Raw genomic sequence first — 18,155 nt, forward strand, 5'->3', positions numbered from 1 at the left:
GGTTGTGAGATATCGGGCTTTGCCCAGTCTCTCTACAAGTTCATCTACCCTGGGCATAGGATAAGTATCAAATTTTGACACCGCGTTTAGTTTCCGGTAGTCATTACAAAACCTTGTTGTACCATCTGGCTTTGGGACTAAGACTATAGGGCTGTTCCACCCACTTTGGGATTCCTCAATTACGCCTAGTTTTAGCATTTTTTTAACCTCTAAACTTATAGCCTCTCTTTTGGCCTCTGGGATTCGGTACGGTTTAAGGTTAAGTCGGACCCCCGGTTCAGAGACTAGGTCATGTTCAATTACGCTAGTTCTACCTGGCTGTGTAGAGAAGATTTCTTTGTTTCTTCTCACTAAATTCTGAACCTCTTGTTTCTGATGAACGGACAGGGTTTCAGCTATGCTAACCTCTGGGTCAGTTTCTTGACTCTCTGACGGACCTGGGGTTACTAGGGTTGACAAGACTTCTCTATCTTTCCAGGGCTTGAGTAGGTTTATATGGTAAATTTGCTCAGGTTTCCTCCTACCTGGCTGTCTTACCTTATAATTTACTTCTCCCACTCTTTCCAAGACCTCATATGGCCCATGCCATTTAGCAAGGAATTTACTTTCCACGGTGGGAACCAGAACTAGTACCCTATCACCTGGAAAAAAAATTCTGACCCTAGCACCCTTATTATACGTATTCCTCTGTGCTTCTTGAGCTTTCTCCATGTGTTCCCTCACTATGGGTAGGACTGCAGCAATGCGGTCCTGCATCTGGGCAACATGCTCTATTACACTTCTGTAAGGGGTAACCTCGTGTTCCCAAGTCTCTTTGGCTATATCCAGTAAGCCCCTTGGGTGTCGGCCATACAATAGTTCAAACGGGGAGAAGCCTGTGGATGATTGGGGAACTTCCCTAATGGCAAATAACAGGTACGGTAACAAACAATCCCAGTTTTTCCCATCTTTATCGACCGCCCGGCGTAACATGCTCTTTAAGGTTTTATTGAACCTTTCCACTAAACCATCTGTTTGTGGATGATAGACTGAGGTTCTGAGATGCTTGATTTTTAGGAGTTTACATAACTCTTTTGTTACTTGGGACATAAATGGTGTTCCCTGGTCAGATAGAATCTCTTTAGGAATTCCAACCCGGGAAAACAGAACTACCAACTCTTTTGCTATGTTTTTGGCAGAGGTGCTACGTAGGGGAACTGCCTCCGGATATCGGGTAGCATAATCTAATATTACCAATATATGCTGATGTCCCCTAGCAGACTTTATTAGGGGTCCTACTAGATCCATAGCAATCCGGTCAAATGGTACCTCTATTATGGGAAGGGGTACCAATGGGCTGCGGTACGCCTTGAACGGGGCGGTGATCTGACATGCTGGGCATGAGGAACAATAATTCGTAATTTCTGCCAGAACCCCAGGCCAATAGAAGCTTCGGAGAACCTTTTCCTTTGTCTTTTCCACTCCTAGGTGTCCCCCCAATGGATGACTATGTGCGAGGTGTAATACTACGTTACGGAATGTCCGTGGTACCAACAATTGTTTAGTTGTAACTGATTTCCTTTTATCAACCCGATATACTAGGTCGTTCTCTACCTCGAAGTAGGGGTAAGCAAGTGACCTATCTGGTTGGCCAGGAGTACTATTCAGGTCCCGTATATTTCCCCTTGCTACCGCTAACGTGGGGTCCTCCCACTGGGCCTTCTTAAAACTCCCAGGACTGACCTCTAGGTCAGCGAGGGTCTTATCCGGTTCTGGGGTGGTAAGTGTCTGATCAACATCTTGATTTGGGGTATTCCCTACCAAAGTAGTGATGGGGAAGGGAATTTTACAGCACTCCTCCTTTTCCCCCTTCTTATTTGGGCCCTCGTCAACCTCCATTTCTGAAAACGGGAAAGGATTTATTTCTTCTAATACTTCGTTATGGTCCGCTATTGAACTCTGGGCGCTATTCTGAGCGGGGGACCACATTTTTAGAAAATGGGGAAAGTCGGTCCCTATTAACACATCATGTGCCAGTTTGGGTACAATACCCACCTTGAAATCTAAAGAACCAAACTCTGTTTCAAAAAAAACATCAACAGTGGAATATTCATGATTATCCCCATGTATACAACAAATTGCCATTCTTTGTGAACTGTTTCCCTGTTTCTTCTTAATGGGCAAGAGGTATTCGGACACTAGTGTGACCATGCTCCTAGAGTCCAGAAGTGCCCGAACCCTCTTACCATTAACCTTTACAAATGCCCACAGATGGTTATTCAAGGGGTCCTCTGGGCTAGGGCGCATACATTGGGACAACAGCGAATAAGGTTCCACGCTGTTGCATTGCATGGGCTCATCATTTAGTGGGCAGATTTTTGCTGTGTGGCCCCTCTCATGACAATTTACACATTTAGGTACATAGTCTGTGTCCCACTTAGAGCCTTTTCCCGGCTCCCCATGTTGGCTATTGCCCTTAGTGTGCGATCCACTGTTGCTGGTGCTGCGTGAAGGTGGCCGCCGCTCCTCAGCTCCCCTTAACCCCGGTACCCTTTTACCGTCTCTGGAAGAGTCCTGGAACCTCGGGTAGTGGGGTTGCTCCACGACTGTGGGTTGCGGGTGCTCTTCTGCTGCATTGTACCTTTCTACGAGGGCCACAAGCTCATCCGCATTGTGGGGGTCACTCCGACTGACCCAACGGCGTAAGGCAGAGGGAAGTTTCCTCAAGAACTGGTCCATGACCAACCGTTCCACGATGTGGCTTGCTGAGTTGATCTCGGGTTGTAGCCACTTCCGGGCGAGGTGGATGAGGTCATACATCTGGCTTCGGGTGGCTTTATCCATCGTGAAGGACCATGCGTGAAACCTTTGGGCGCGAACAGCCGTGGTTACGCCGAGGCGGGCGAGGATCTCGAACTTCAATTTTGCATAGACGTTAGCTTCGGCTGGCTCTAGATCAAAGTAAGCCTTCTGGGGTTCGCCGCTTAGGAAGGGTGCGATTAGACCAGCACACTCAGCTTCTGGCCATCCCTCTCTCTGTGCCGTGCGTTCAAACGTGAGAAGATAGGCTTCCACATCATCCGAGGGTCCCATCTTCTGAAGGCAGTGGCTTGCCCTGGTCATTTTCGGAACTGGGGCTGCCGCTGCCAGTGGAAGGTTACTGATAGTCCCCCTCAGGATCTCGAGTTCCTGCTGTAAGCCCTGAGCGAACCGCTGTTGCTCCTCTCTCAGCAAGCGGTTTGTCTCTTGCTGGTTTGTATTAGTCTCTTGCTGGGCTATTAACAGCTGTCGCTGGGTTTCACTCGCCTGTTGCTGAGCTTCATTCGCGTCTTTCTGGACAGCGACATTGCGTACCAGCGCACTCACCACGTCTTCCATCTTGTTTGGAGAGAGAGAAAAAAAAACTTTTTTTTTTTTTTTTTAAAGTTCTTTAACCCCCAGACCTTTTAGTGTTCTGCCCGCATTCTCCACCATATGTGACAAACAGCTTACTCCGGGGCTCCGCCGCTTGTCCGGGACGGTTAGAACACGGTCTTTTAGGGTAGGTTAAAATGAGGAGGCGTCACGTACTGTTCCTTTAAACAGGCTGGGCCTGGTTTATTCAGTCCCAGGCACTGAGACTGCCACAGTGCATACAACAAAACACATCAAAACAAAAGCTGCTCACCTGAGCGATAACTTAACTTAGATTTCCCTAACTCAGGGTGGAAGTGGCTTTTCCACTTTCCAACAACAAAACAAGGTCCTTTTGCAGACTTAGCCAAATGAACAGAACGATTGAACCTGTGTGGGGAAGAGGCTTCTCCCCACTGTGTTCAGCAGCCTTCCAGGCTCTGGAGAAGAGACAAGAGCAACCAGGAAATCAGTCTTACATACCTGATTTCTAATTAGCATGACAGGTGACAGAAATCAGGCAGCCAGACAAACTCTGGTCTGGATCTCTCATCCCTCAGTTCCAGCGCTTGCCAAACTGTGGGATGGAGTGCATGTATTATAAGGCTGCACTCCCAGGCCAGACAGGATAGAAACTGTTCAGTATCCTGGGAGCCCTATATATGGAATTTATTACCATCCCCTGGTTTCTGTCACAATATATATATATATATATATATATATATATATATACACACACACACACAATATGCACACACTAATATATATATATATATATATATACACACACACACACAATATGCACACACACACACACACACACACACGTGTAAAACCAGAGGAGAAATTATTAGTAATATAATTTAACATAAGAGTGAAATGACATACATACATACATACATACATACATACATATATATATATACACACATACACACACATACATACACATGGCCACCGTACCCACTCTGCAAGGACTCCCATTGGCAGACGTGTGAAGGAGGCGGAGCATCCCCTGACGCGAGTGAGAGACGCATTGGGAAGGACTGTGCCTGCATACACACATACATCAGGAAGCCGAGTCTGGGGTAGAGCTGAGTGTGCCCATTGTCACTCTCTGCAATTTAAACTACGGGGAAAGTGTGAGTGTTTCCTTTTCCCTGTATGTTTCGCATCAAGTAAATGTTAATGCACTATTGTGTTGGCATCTGTGTTTTCTTCTGCATATGAGGTTAACCAGGAGCCTACAGCCCAGAGGATTCGGTCCCATGGAGCAGCAGTAGATGTGTAATCAGTGTTTATATATTTTATCACTGGGTTATCTGCACATTATATTGCACTATTTATCAATATTGCGCTATGAACGCCATTAGGTTCAGTTCAGTACTTAATGTGGTTTAGGGAAACCACAGGTGTTTAGGCAGCATTTGATTTACATTTTCATCAATTTATCTGTTGCCACGTCTTTGGCTATTCCCATCTGTATGTGTCCACAAGTTTTTACTTGTTCAATAAACATTGGTTTTTCTTTTATGTTTATATATTTTAATTTTATGCTAGTATTTATTATTGTGGTTTCTTGGTTTATTATTAAATGGTAATTATAATTTATGTATTAGGATTGCTATTCTCCCCTGCCTCAATCCAATTCCTTTATGTTGTGCCAGCTGTTTTTTGTTACATTTTTGTAATTTTAATATTGTATGTGTGTAGTCATTGAATTCCAAGCCGTTTGACCAATAGTCACTCTGATCCACTTATTAAGTAAGGGTGGTAACTGATGCAATTAGTAATCATCCAATTTGGACTATATAAGGTATGATTATCATGTAATTCCTTACCCTCTGAAAAAGTCGCCGCCACTTTTTGTGACGAAACGCGTAAGAACTGAACGCGATTGGCTGAGCCACGAACCTGTTTCATTGGTTCTCTGCTACAATGGAGGGGAGCTGTGTAATTGCAGAACTAGGAGAGCGTGTTTCATTGTGCCGGAGAGCCATTGTGTGGACGCACACCATCGGAGGTACCCGGCTGTGGTTAAGGAAAGATTTCTACAAGCCTCCAGCTATGAGACAGGAGCTCCATAGCGGCAGGCGAACAACAGGAGACTGACGCTCGCGTCCAATGTGCATGTTCTACCGTATTGTTGTGAGTGACCTGATTTTAGCTCATGTTAATAAAACCTTGTACTTTTTACACTATGGAGCCCGCACTGTCCCTTTTTGTTTTCTACAAGAATAGATATCTATATATCTATATACATACATACATACCATATACATTTTAAGTTATGGTGGGTGAAAAAGGCAACAAAAAACCTCCACCATTGGCATATAGCCAATAAAGAATATCACTTGTGAGCACAAGAGTGAAATGACTAAATAGTGAAATAACTGTGATATCATAACTCAATAAACATAACAATGTTAGATATCTATATCTAATCACTTATGAGCACATTCACATGTCTGACAGGTCTGCAACCCTGCCTTTCAACCATTATCACCTAGCATACAGTGCTTCCACTACAGCACGGGATTCTGGGAAATTACATGCAAATGAGCACGTGTCACCTTTTGCCTGAAAGACCATTTACATGGAGCCCATATAAGCAAATGCAATGCTGTTCACACAGCTTTCAAACACAGCATGGGATTAGATGCAAACCCAGTGAAACCACTCACTGACATGTTTCAACCTTAATGGGTCTCATCAGTGTGAGGTCGGTTCATACTGGCTTTGCAATGTGTGTGTGTGTTAGATATCTATCACAAACACACAATAGTGGTGGGGAAAATGCAAACACAATGCACAATCATGGAATGTGATTCCAAAAAAAGAAATGCAATTCCCTCCCTTTAAGGTGACATCCCAGCACCCAAAAAAGTGCATTCATCACATGCTACACCCACCAATTCCCTTCATTGCCGTAGCGGTTAGCCCCTGAGGTAATGAAGGGGGGTTATTAATGTATTTTAATATTGTTGATGTGTTTATTTATTACTGGGTTGCCATTTATCGCTAATGTGGATACCTGGGCCACCCATTGAGAGGGCCAAGTTATCCACAGTGATAATTAATGGTTTTATATGTAAACTATATTTTGAATGTTCTTTTTTTGTTTTGCTTTAAACATGTATATATTTTTTGTTAATGTTTAAAACCACATCTAATAGGGATATTGGGCATTAGTCTAGAAGAGGGGCGGAGGTAGGGGACATGGGTGATGGCGGTAGTTGCCCGGGGGAGGGTGGTTAGGCTTCCTTTGCTGGGGGGGGGAGGGTGCTGATGAGGGGTTAACCCCTTAATTACCTTAGCGACTAGAATGGCAATGCTTTACTGGCCACTTACGGGGTCAACAGGGTTAGGTAATGTTTTTTTTTTTTTTAAATAAAGTATTAACCCCTTTGGTGCCAGTGGTATACCTTGGTAACCACAGGCATGAAATGGGTTAATGTTATTTTGATCATAGGTTTCTGTAATACGAGATATTACAGAAGCCTATGATAGAAATATTAACCCAATGCGGTAAGTAACACATTATTAACTGTCGCTTTGATTACCATATCGCGAGATTGGCCCAAATATCGCACACCGTATATTATTACCTCGATCTTGATATATAACACCTTAAAATTGCGATAATAATACCCGTTAATTTATTATTTCCCCGGGTGCGATATTACCTCCACTTTAACAGAATTTGATGTATCTGAGCCGTAGTGTTTTGTTTATGCCTGCGGGACAAACCAAGAACTAGCCATGCTTTACTAGCCACTAAGGTGGCAAAGGGGGGGGGGGGGGGGGTAGGTAGTGTAGTGTGTATATTATCCTGTTTGTGGTCAGCTAGTCATCGAAACCGATGGACTACTAAGGGGTTAATATGTACTGTAATAACTATTTTATCATCTATTCCATGTTGGTTTAGCTTACCTTGCCTATGTATATAAGTATATTGGCCATTATATACATAGGAAAGACAGGGCTAACGCCAGCCTGGAGTAGGTGATAAAATATTTGCGGTATTTCTGCCGTTCATCCCGTTCCGATAAATATCAGAACTTGATGTATGGCAGTTTTTACATGAAAATGCGGTATTATGCCTGTTTTGTATCAGTTCCGATGCTTTTAACGGGTCCGATAAAAGTGCTTTATTTTTGGCGCTGCAACGCTGATTCATTGCATGATAATAAGGCACTGTTTTTATGGGCAGTAATACGGCATTTTTTGTTACCGCAGCTTGATGTATCCGGCCCTTTGACTCAAGTCAGGTTTAGTGATATTAAGTTCTAGTTGACCCGTAATGGTGTATGCAGATCTATCAATATTTGCAATTTAACATCAGTAATAAGACAATAGAGATGTAAAAACCACACAACACACATATTCCTGATTACCTTGTGCTGGCGCGTTACTTTTCCACAGTGTACCCCACTTCATACCAAGCTCTTTCCCATATTCATCTCCAGACCAGGAGCTCTGTGTGTGGGGGGAGGACTGTGCAGGTTCTGTAGTAGATTTCCCTGTGGTCCTGCAACGCCACAAGGTTCTGTTCTTCCTCGTTTCTCACACAATTTACAAACCTAAAATTGGGACAGTTAGTGAGGTCTCAAAGTAATGTATATTTTATAAAGGAAGTGCTGAAAAAAGATACAAGTTGTTAATAATGTGACTTGTCTTTTCTTCTCTACAGGTTTTGAAGTGAACATATACAGTATATCGCGTAGGGTTGTCACAAACGCCATACCAGCTGATGCGGAAGTCACCATCTTGGAATAGATACACAAGGAGTGATCAGACTCTATTCAATCTGCTTGGCGGATATGTGTCTATATATATATACATACATACAGTGCTCTGCATTTAAGCTGCAGGTTATGCGGCTGTGCTCTGATCTCTCTGCTGCAGTCGGACACACACACACACACACGTTCTCTCTGTGCCTCTCACAGAGGGCTGGGGTAGCACAGGCAGGGCTGCTAGTTTTGTCTGTGAAATGCAGATAAAGGCTTAGTGTGCCTACCGCGTGGTTTACTTACATCCCACCTAACAAACGGAGACGGCACAGTTTTGTGGAAGTAAGAATTGGTCACAGCTTTATTGCCTTAACCATACTTGAAAATAAACCGTCAGCCAGTCGCTATTCATTTGTCGTCAGCCCTATTCCCGGTATCTTCCGGCGGGAGCCCTTCTTCAAACCGCCCTAATCTACCGTCCGGCAGATTACATCTCCCGACCGCCCGTCATCCGCTCACCCTAGGTCCCCCTTATTATGGCCGCCTGAGCCCCATTTCAGGTATTCACGGTGTCCCTACGATGACTGGCCTGACAGTTCTGCCACCGGACCCATTAAGGCTACTTATTGGGGACTCACCCCACACACCAAGCTGTGACCCTAAACCGTGACTGGTCCCTTCTGTGCCAAGTACGCTCCCTGTCCTCAAATTCCACATGCTTCACAGTCAGCCCCCCACAAGAGAGGATGAACTTACGAATATCTCTGTCCACTTCTTGCCTTGCCTTCTCAATGCCCACCCAACTGCACGCCCCCCTCCATACCAGCCGAGGTATAATTTCTGACCAAATAACGACTGGGTCACTCCAGAGGGCTTTAACACTGGCGCAGTCGGCGCGTATCTGGAGGATTAAGTCTAAAGACTTGGTGGACACCATTTAGTTCCTGCCCAGGTGGATCATTACCACGTGGGGCTTTCATCCATAGACTGCCAGCGCACTTGTGGTGGTCGGCACCAAATCTCTCCAGCACATTCCTCTCTTACCCAGCCATCGAATGCTCATGCTCTCTCGTGGGATTACTAGCTGCAGACCCAGCGTGCTCGCTGCCCGCTCCCGGGCCCAGTAAATGAAAGAATGACCTATCAGCCAGACTTCCCGCGCTGTGCCTGCTTTTCCCGCTGTGAAGACAGAAAGCATGTTAGGACTGCACGATTATTTAATTACTCGCCTGCTGGGACCTAACGTACCCCTTGTAATCATTTGATTTCCATCTCCCCAGTTCCTTACTCTGCGCGATAGGCAGCCGCCACTCGGAGGCTACCGTTGCCGCCCCAATCCGAAACGAGTGGGGCCCAAAAGTGGTGGCATCTATGCCTCCTGTTTCAAAGCAACGTTTAAAAATCCTGTTGAACTAAAATTTAGTTAGAGGAGTTGAATCTTTATGCATGAGGAAACTTTGCCCCCTTGCGATCGCTGCCCGGCGTAGCGCTTTGCCGCCCTCATAAGGCCCACCCTCCTGTTCTCATGCTCTCAGATGTACCCAGGCCCCTTTCCCCGATTGGTCAGTTTTGGACCTGTGTATGCGGCATGCTACAGTATCTTCTCCCCTATAATCACATTTCCGAACAGCAGGCCAATGTCCCTGCTAGTTTTTGATGCTGCTACCAGTTCCCCTACTCTAAAGGATCCAAAGAAGGCAAAAGTGAAAGCCGCTTGAAATAAATTGATTTCGAAAGGTTCTGCGCATACGGACTCTGCCGCCTTGTTCAAGCTCTGCAACCTCTCCACTGTTACTGGCTCCCTCTTATCCCCCTGCTTGATCTCCCCTTCACCCTAACCAATCAGTATCCGCCTAAGGAGGAAGTCCTTGGAGATATCTACCTGCCCCCGCAACTACAGAAAAAATGCAATGCCCGCGACATGCCTGCCCGCTTCTGGGTAAGTAAAAAATTGATTAGCTGATGGGTTCCCCTAACCTTACTGCTCCGCTAGGAGGCCTTCCTAAAACTGTGCCACGGCTGCCATGCGTTGTTATACGTTTTCCACGTGCGGAAAGCTAGCAATTGCTGCACCAAATCCATCAATCCCTCTGCCCTAACTCATACAGGTAATTTGGGCAGGTTAAACCTCTTTCCTGCGCGCCTCGGGCTGCCCACCTAAATGCAGGCCAGTTAAAGCGAGATAATGCATCTGCGATTATATTAAGCTTCCCTGGGACATGCTTTGCTTTAAAGTTTATATTTCCCAGCATGCACTGCAGGACCAGCCTGCGCAATAACCTTATCACTGGTGGTGATGTTGCCACCGATAGGCCAGTCACTGCCTCTATCACCCCCAAATTGTCTGACCAGAATACTATATGCTTGTTTGCCAACTCCTTTGCCCATAACTCCACTGCTGCTATAATGGGGAACAACTCCAGGAAAGCCATGTTCTTAGTTAGCCCCGTCTCCGCCCAATCAGTTGGCCATGGACTTGCACACCACTCCCCTCTTAGGCTAAGGCCCCGCTGCCTTAGACCGCACGCCCGCACTGCAGACAGGCGGCGCGAGGAGAGACACTTGACCGCGATTTGCGGTCTGTTAGGAGCGGCGTGGTGGGGGGGGGAGGGGGGTTGCGCGGATGGCTGCAGCAGGGGTCTCCCGGGCTGCAGGAGGGTGCTGCTGCCTGCTGCCTGCTGGAAGGTAAGCAGCTCCCCCCCTCCCCCACACATGCCCTCCTCTCCGTGCTGCTCCCTCCCCCCGGTCGGTTTGCCCGTCGGTCCGTCCCTCCCCCAACACACACGCACATATAGCTAGATATACACTTACATACACACAAACACACACACACTTCCCCCACCCCTACCTTTTGGAGGTGGGGGAAGCTCTGACAGCTTCAGGCCGCGCCCCCGATATGCTCAACAGCGCACCACGTAATGCGTCAACGCTAGGGATCTCAATTCTTGTGCATCCCCTGGCGGCTGACGCGTCACAACGCGTAGTGAGCCGTGCAGCGAGGGGGGACTGGGACCGGCTCGGGCGGATACCAGGTGATGGTGGGTAACGCACACTCGGCTGTGCGCGCCGCCGGACGCAGCGGGACCAAAGCCTAAAGTATGCCCCAAACCCGTGCCCCCCTGATGCATCAGTGAATAACTGCAGGGCGTCGCTGGTCTCGCTGTCCCTGTCCCACAGCCTTCTCCCATTAAATTGCCTGAGCAAAAAAACCCCATACCTCCAGGTCTGCCCTCAGCTCCCTAGTGATTCGGATATGGTGTTGGGGCTTCCTTGCCCCACAGTGGCCCTTTCCAACCTGCGGTTAAATATCCTGCCCATGGGGATTACGCTGCAGGTGAAGTTTAGCAGACCCAGCAGTGACTGCATTTGTTTCTGGGTCTCCCTGACCTGACCCAGGCTAGTTCTAAGCTTCCTGACATTGTCTGCGGGTTAGCGGGATTCCCTCGCCAGCGTGTCAATCTCTATACCGAGGAATTACAGTATTTCTGTTGGGCCCTCAATTTTCTCCTCTGCTATGGGAACCCCCAATCCTTCATAATCCCCTTAGTACTCTCTGGCAGCCTGTCGCATAGCAGGGAACCCGAGGGATTCACCAGCAGGAAGTCATCCAGCATGAAATAGCGCAACCCATGGAGAGACATCTATCAATGTAATACGCCCCTCAAATTTTGCACCCTGTGAATCTGAAGCTGCTGGGGGCCCAAAGGTAACAGCCGAAAGGCTGATTCTATGTCAATTTTAGCCAATAGTGCTCCCTCCTCATATGTTTTAATTATTTCTATGGCAGTGTTGAATGATTGGTATTGTACCTGGCATAGCTCCGGGTCTATGGCATCATTTACAGACCCCCCCCCCCCCTGGATATGACAAGTGTTGTATTAGTCTGAATTTGCCCGAGTTCTTTTTAGGCACCACACCCAGCGGGGAAATAATTAGCTTGGGGAGACGGGGGGATGTGAATGAGCCCACCATACGCCCCAATTTTATGTCCTCTATTTTTTCTTTAAGTCTGTGTGTGTGTGTCGTAGCAGATTTCAAATTTCGGCTCACTCGCCTCGCTTGTACTGCCCTGCCCACCCCCCCACTGGTATGTGAAACCCCATGCTCCATGAACCTTGCTTCTCCAGGTCGGGGTACCCACTTAACCAACGGCTCAAACCGCTAAGGCTGACCGGTGTTGGGGCCTTTGTTAGGGGCATGCCCTCTCCCCTGGTTGGGGTTGCCCGGGACTTTGAAGCACTTCTGTATTACATGCAAGTATTACATTACATTATGCAATTGTTTTAGATGTTTTGAAAGGAAACAGGCCCCGAAATCATGAAGAGCTCAAGCAAGCGCTGGGTTTATATAGTCTGCGCGCGCAAATCTAACAAACCTCGTGGGGGGAGGAGAGCCAGCCACAGCGCCCCTCCTCTAGAGTCACAGCAGCCCTTATGTGGGCGACGGCCATGCTAGGCCTCTGCCTCTGTTTGTCCTGATTTTATCATTTAATTTATTTTCCATGTTAATAACAAGTGCCCCCCCCCTGCACCCTCACACAGAGCCCCCCTGCTTCCTCACACAGAGCCACCCCCCCCCCCCCCGCTCCCTTACACAGAGCCACCGGGGGTCTGACACTGAGCAGAGCTGAGCTGCAAAGTGCTTCCTCAGAACACTTTCCCTTCATTCTACCTGCCCCAAATAACACTCTCACACCATGTTTGTGGGACCTAATAAGGAGGCAATAAATGGGAAAAGTGCAATAAAATATCAGGAAGAAAAAGACATTATGATTGGGGTCTTTTTTTATGGTTCTTAATTATTAAATATGTAATTAACTATTAAAAAGCTTCTGTTGCAAATACTTTTGTGTCCGCTTCTAGACACCAGTCTGTCTACGGATCTCATTACTGATCTAACCAAAGCCTACTCTGCTCACACCATGTGTTCTGACCATAAGACTGACATGTATCTACAGGAATAGTTATGAGGGCTATTGATCCCCATGTATGCAGCTCTGTTTAAGTTGGTCACTTCTGAGTAATACATGCATAGTGTTGTGTCACTATATATGCAGTGAGACTGTTTTCTATGGTGATTACCTGTGTCATCTGCTCTATGTAAGCCATATCTGTGCATAGGGGTACTCACCTGTATATATTTATATGACCGGCCCGTTGTGATTACACAGTGAGATTCTGCTCCCTGTGTCATCTGTGCTTACTGCATTTGCCACTATACTTATATCTTTGCATAGTTATTACCCTGGATCAGAGAGTACTTTTGGGGGGAGTGTTTGTTTTTAGCTTACGTCTTTTTTTCATATATGTGTTTCATAAACTGTTAGTTTTTGGATATTCCGAGGGCTCCTTAGGGACAACTTTTTATATGTTAGCCTATAGAGATAGAGCTGCGGGTATTTATACCTCGCATTAGGTAGTATCAGCCACTCCTGAGGAAGCCGTCAATTCAGAACGGCGAAACGCGTTGAGCGTGGCTTTGAGGCTGTTTCGTGAAGGAGAGAGTCAGAGGCATCCGGAGGTGTTTTCCATCCATACGGCGGTGACCGGAAAGTGACGCGGAGGACCCGGATGCGGAAGACATTGTCGGCGTGTGTGGTTGAGCAACGGAGCGGTGAGATCACGACTCATTGGAATACCTTTGTATATTTCCACCATTGCCTTTCTTATTATTATTTATGTGAAAACAAAAAAAGACTTGCGCTCATATGTGGTCTGTGATAGAATTAGTGACTTATGAATAAAATATACAATACAACCTTGATGGGTGAGATTTTGTGCTGCTGGTCAGTGGGAATGGCTCAAACACCAGGCTACATGGAAACAAAAAAAGAACAGCGCAAAAAAACCATTGTGTAGTATAATAAAATAATTATTTATAGTGTAAGGGTGAGTATTGCACGTACATCAAAAAAAAGGGTTATTAGCATGACATGTTAGGGACATGTTACCACTCGGCAGGCACAGCAGGATACAGACACCGGTTACTGGACGTCCTCCCTCAGAATGCTGGTATCCGGTTTCGGAGTAAGCAGCTCAGCGTTGGGGAACCTTCCCACGCCTTCACGGAGCCCTCAGCAGTTATTCTTAAGGGTTGATCGCCACGCTTCTTCCGGGTTGGTCCACGCCGGCGTGTGACGTCATCCGGCAGCGTCTCTCGGCCGGTCGCGTCTTTAATGCGTCACTGCTTCACGATAGACAGTCGAGCGGCAAAACAAGTCCCGAGCAAGTCCCGCAGTAAAATAAAAGTTCGAATATAAAACCGCAAAGGGGATATGAGTAAAGAGTGAAGGAACGCGCCCTCTCCTACGCGTTTCGTACTTCCGTACTTCGTCAGGGAATGATGGAGGAAGGTTCCGAGGGCGGTTCTTATACGCTCAACATTGCTGTTATTGGCCGGGCTAATTACATTCAACTCCCCCCACCTGGAGAGACACTCAATCATCCCGTGGAGGGGCTCGGTCAACATAGACATTCTAATGAATTAACATACATGGGATAAAACACACTTATATTAATAATAAACTTTAATAGCATATGTTAATGCGGACAGACTCTAAAAAATAAAGAGACAAAAATTAATCACACCATAAAATCACATTTGAAACGATGTATAGTGCTATCTCCCAATTGTAAAACATACCATAGATTTACATATGACTTCTAGCAAGTATATATAGCTTCATATGAAAATCTATATGATAATGAAATGGTCTAGGAATAGATCTTAAAGGATGGGCATTGGTTGTAATAGTTCGGAGAGAAAGGGTACCGTTATAAAACTTAAAATTTTGTTGAGTATATATTAAAAAAGTATAAAAAACTGAAATCACTGGTATTAGAATGTTTACTTAAAAGAGAGACCATACGTCAATCTCCTCGTTTAGACCTAGTGGAGACAGAGTCTGGAGTTTATATATCCACAGACTTTCTTGTTTTGATAATTTTTTATCTCTGTCTCCACCACGTCTTCCTGATTGTACAGTCTGGATACCTATATATGTCAGGAACGAAGGGTCACAGTCATGTTTGATCTTGAAATGTCTAGACACGCTATGTTGTTCTAATCCTAGTCTAATATTTCTAGCGTGTTCTAGAATCCTGACTCTTAAAAATCTTTTAGTTCGCCCAACATATTGATATCCACAAGGACACTGTAATAGGTAAACCACATATGTGGATTTACAAGAGATACAATCTTTCACTGTAAACTTTTCTTTTGTTGTGTTGGATACAAAAGATTTACGATTAGAACTTAGCATTTTGCAGGCTTTGCACTTTCCACAGCAATAATTGCCGTTTGGTTTACTCGGCATCCATGATAGCTCCAGTGATGTATTTATTGGAGAACCAATATCACTGGGCGCTAGGAAATGCTTAAGGGTCTTTGCCCGACGATAAATGAAACTTGGATTTTTTTGGAGGGAGGGGCCCAAAACGGGATCATTACAGAGAATATTCCAGTTTTTATTAATTATTTTTTGCACACTGGTGCTAACTGAGCTGAACTCTGTAATGAATGGAACTTTTATTTTATCATCTACTTCATCATTTGTTATTCTTTTTTCTGAATCAGCAGTGAGTCCCTATCCATTCTGTCAACTTTTTCAAGTGAGCTGAGCAAAAGGGCCTTATCATACCCACGTTCTATGAATTTCTCCAGAAGAGAGACTGATTGAACTTCAAAGTCAGCTTGGAGACTGTAATTGCGTTTAATGCGCATAAACTGACTTTGGGGTATGTTGTCAATCCAGGATCTTTTGTGGTTACTGGAAGACAAAAGGAAGCTGTTAGTATCCACTTTTTTGAAATAAGTTTTGGTATTAATGTTTTCACCAACCTTTGACATTAGACTTAGGTCTAGAAAGTCTATCTGACTAATATGTGACTCAGATGTAAATTTCAAATTATAGTCATTTGAGTTCAGATAGACTTTAAAGAGCTCCAAGGTGTCCTCACCACCCTCCCAGACACACAAGACGTCATCGATATATCTTTGCCATACAATAACTCGATTAGCAAATGGGTTATTGTGCCATATTGCTATATTGTGCTATATTGAGACTATTCTCCCTTTTTTTCTTTTGGTAATAATTACCGTGATGTTTATTGGGGGGATTCTGACCATTGGAAAAAAGGGAGAATAGTCTCCATTTTGAGGGTGAAAGGGTCCATAGGGAACAAACTAAAGATGACCATAGACCATCTAAAAATTATAGAAGAAAGTCACAAGATAGGAGACATAATAGTTATAATAAAAGGAGGGATAGCTCTAATAATAAGTCAGAGTATATATATAAAGAACCTCATAAGAAAGATACTCACCAGAAAGAAAAACAATATGATCATCAGAGGGCAAATACACCCCCTAAGAAAGACTGTGAGCGAGCATCCCCTAGGAAATCCCTTTTTCTGGAGGAACTCAAACAGAGATATTTGGGTTCGAAGGAAAAGGGGAATACAGTAAGAGAGAAAGAGAAGAAAATTATAGAGACTCCCAGGTCACAAAAAAGACACCACTCACCAGAAGAGGAACAAGAGCAGGGTGTAAGACCAAAACAAAGAAGAGAGTCGAATTAACAAATAACGAATCTTTTAAGGGTATTTTTAATTTATCCAATGTTGATCTCACTTTATGCCAAAAATTGGTTCTTAGTAAAGGTCTCAAATTTTCACAATCAAGTGGTCCAAACGGTTTTCAGTTATTCTCTGATCTGCATAAGTTCACTAGGAACTTGACACTGAAAAGGCATTTCCTCAAAAAAGAGACAGGAATTGACCTAAGTAATTTGACTACTAGTACAGATCCCACCGATACAGACCCACTTTTGACACTTTGTCAGCATAGTGATTTCAAACCACCTTCAAGGTTTTATCCGGCCCAAAGCAAAGGGAGTTTTATTGATTCGTTTTTTAATATAGTTAATAATGAGTTTATATCACTGGTAAATAACTTTAAACCATCTGACATACCCCATAACCTCAGTCATCAAGAGCATCTAGCACTAAAAGAACTTCAGGATAGGAAAGATTTAATCATAAGGCAGGCAGATAAAGGTGGAGGAGTAGTTATCCAAAACCGTGAAAGTTACGAAAAGGAGGCCATGCGCATTCTGAATGACCCTGGCAACTATAGTAAACTAAGTCAGGATCCGACAAACAATTTTGTCTCTCAGCTACAGAGCCTTCTCGATGAGGCTGTTGCATCCACAGTATTATCCAAATCAGAATATCAATTTTTGAATGTTCTATTTCCCACTATACCAGTGTATTACCACCTTCCCAAGATTCACAAGGCCTCTATCGATCCACCGGGTAGACCTATAATCTCCGGAATTGGATCCTTAACGTCAAACCTGTCGCAGTATGTGGATTTTTTCCTACAAAAGTATGTGAAAATACTGCCATCATATATTAAAGATACCACTGCCGTTTTAAACCTAGTTAAAACCATCCAATGGCAGGAAGGATATAGATGGGCAACGTTTGACGTTCAATCCCTTTATACATGCATTCCCCATGATAAAGGGATTGGGGCAATAAAGGAGACGTTATCTAAAGATACGGATCTTCACCCTTTAAATTGTGAATTCATTATCGATGCCATCACTTTCATATTGTCACACAACTACTTTCTATTTTTAAATCAGTTCTATCTACAGTTGTGTGGCACTGCCATGGGGACGCGTTTTGCTCCCAGTTATGCGAACATATACATGGGGATATGGGAAGATAACTTTATATGGCACAATAACCCATTTGCTAATCGAGTTATTGTATGGCAAAGATATATCGATGACGTCTTGTGTGTCTGGGAGGGTGGTGAGGACACCTTGGAGCTCTTTAAAGTCTATCTGAACTCAAATGACTATAATTTGAAATTTACATCTGAGTCACATATTAGTCAGATAGACTTTCTAGACCTAAGTCTAATGTCAAAGGTTGGTGAAAACATTAATACCAAAAATTATTTCAAAAAAGTGGATACTAACAGCTTCCTTTTGTCTTCCAGTAACCACAAAAGATCCTGGATTGACAACATACCCCA

General features: G+C 44.8%; 2 protein-coding genes across 2 annotated transcripts in view; both read right to left on the minus strand.

The window, feature by feature from the left end:
• The window catches only part of LOC142466893 (uncharacterized), a 659,285-nt gene that overhangs the window by 637,436 nt on the left and 3,694 nt on the right, over positions 1–18,155 (minus strand).
• LOC142466901 (uncharacterized) overlaps positions 1–18,155 on the minus strand; it is a 70,095-nt gene that overhangs the window by 4,435 nt on the left and 47,505 nt on the right. Inside the window, exon 2 of the mRNA XM_075572496.1 lies at positions 7,770–7,955. The gene's annotated coding sequence lies outside the window, so the exon portion shown is untranslated. The remainder of the gene's footprint in view (positions 1–7,769; positions 7,956–18,155) is intronic.

This window comes from Ascaphus truei, chromosome 15 (assembly GCF_040206685.1).
Source record: "Ascaphus truei isolate aAscTru1 chromosome 15, aAscTru1.hap1, whole genome shotgun sequence".
NCBI lineage: Eukaryota > Metazoa > Chordata > Amphibia > Anura > Ascaphidae > Ascaphus > Ascaphus truei.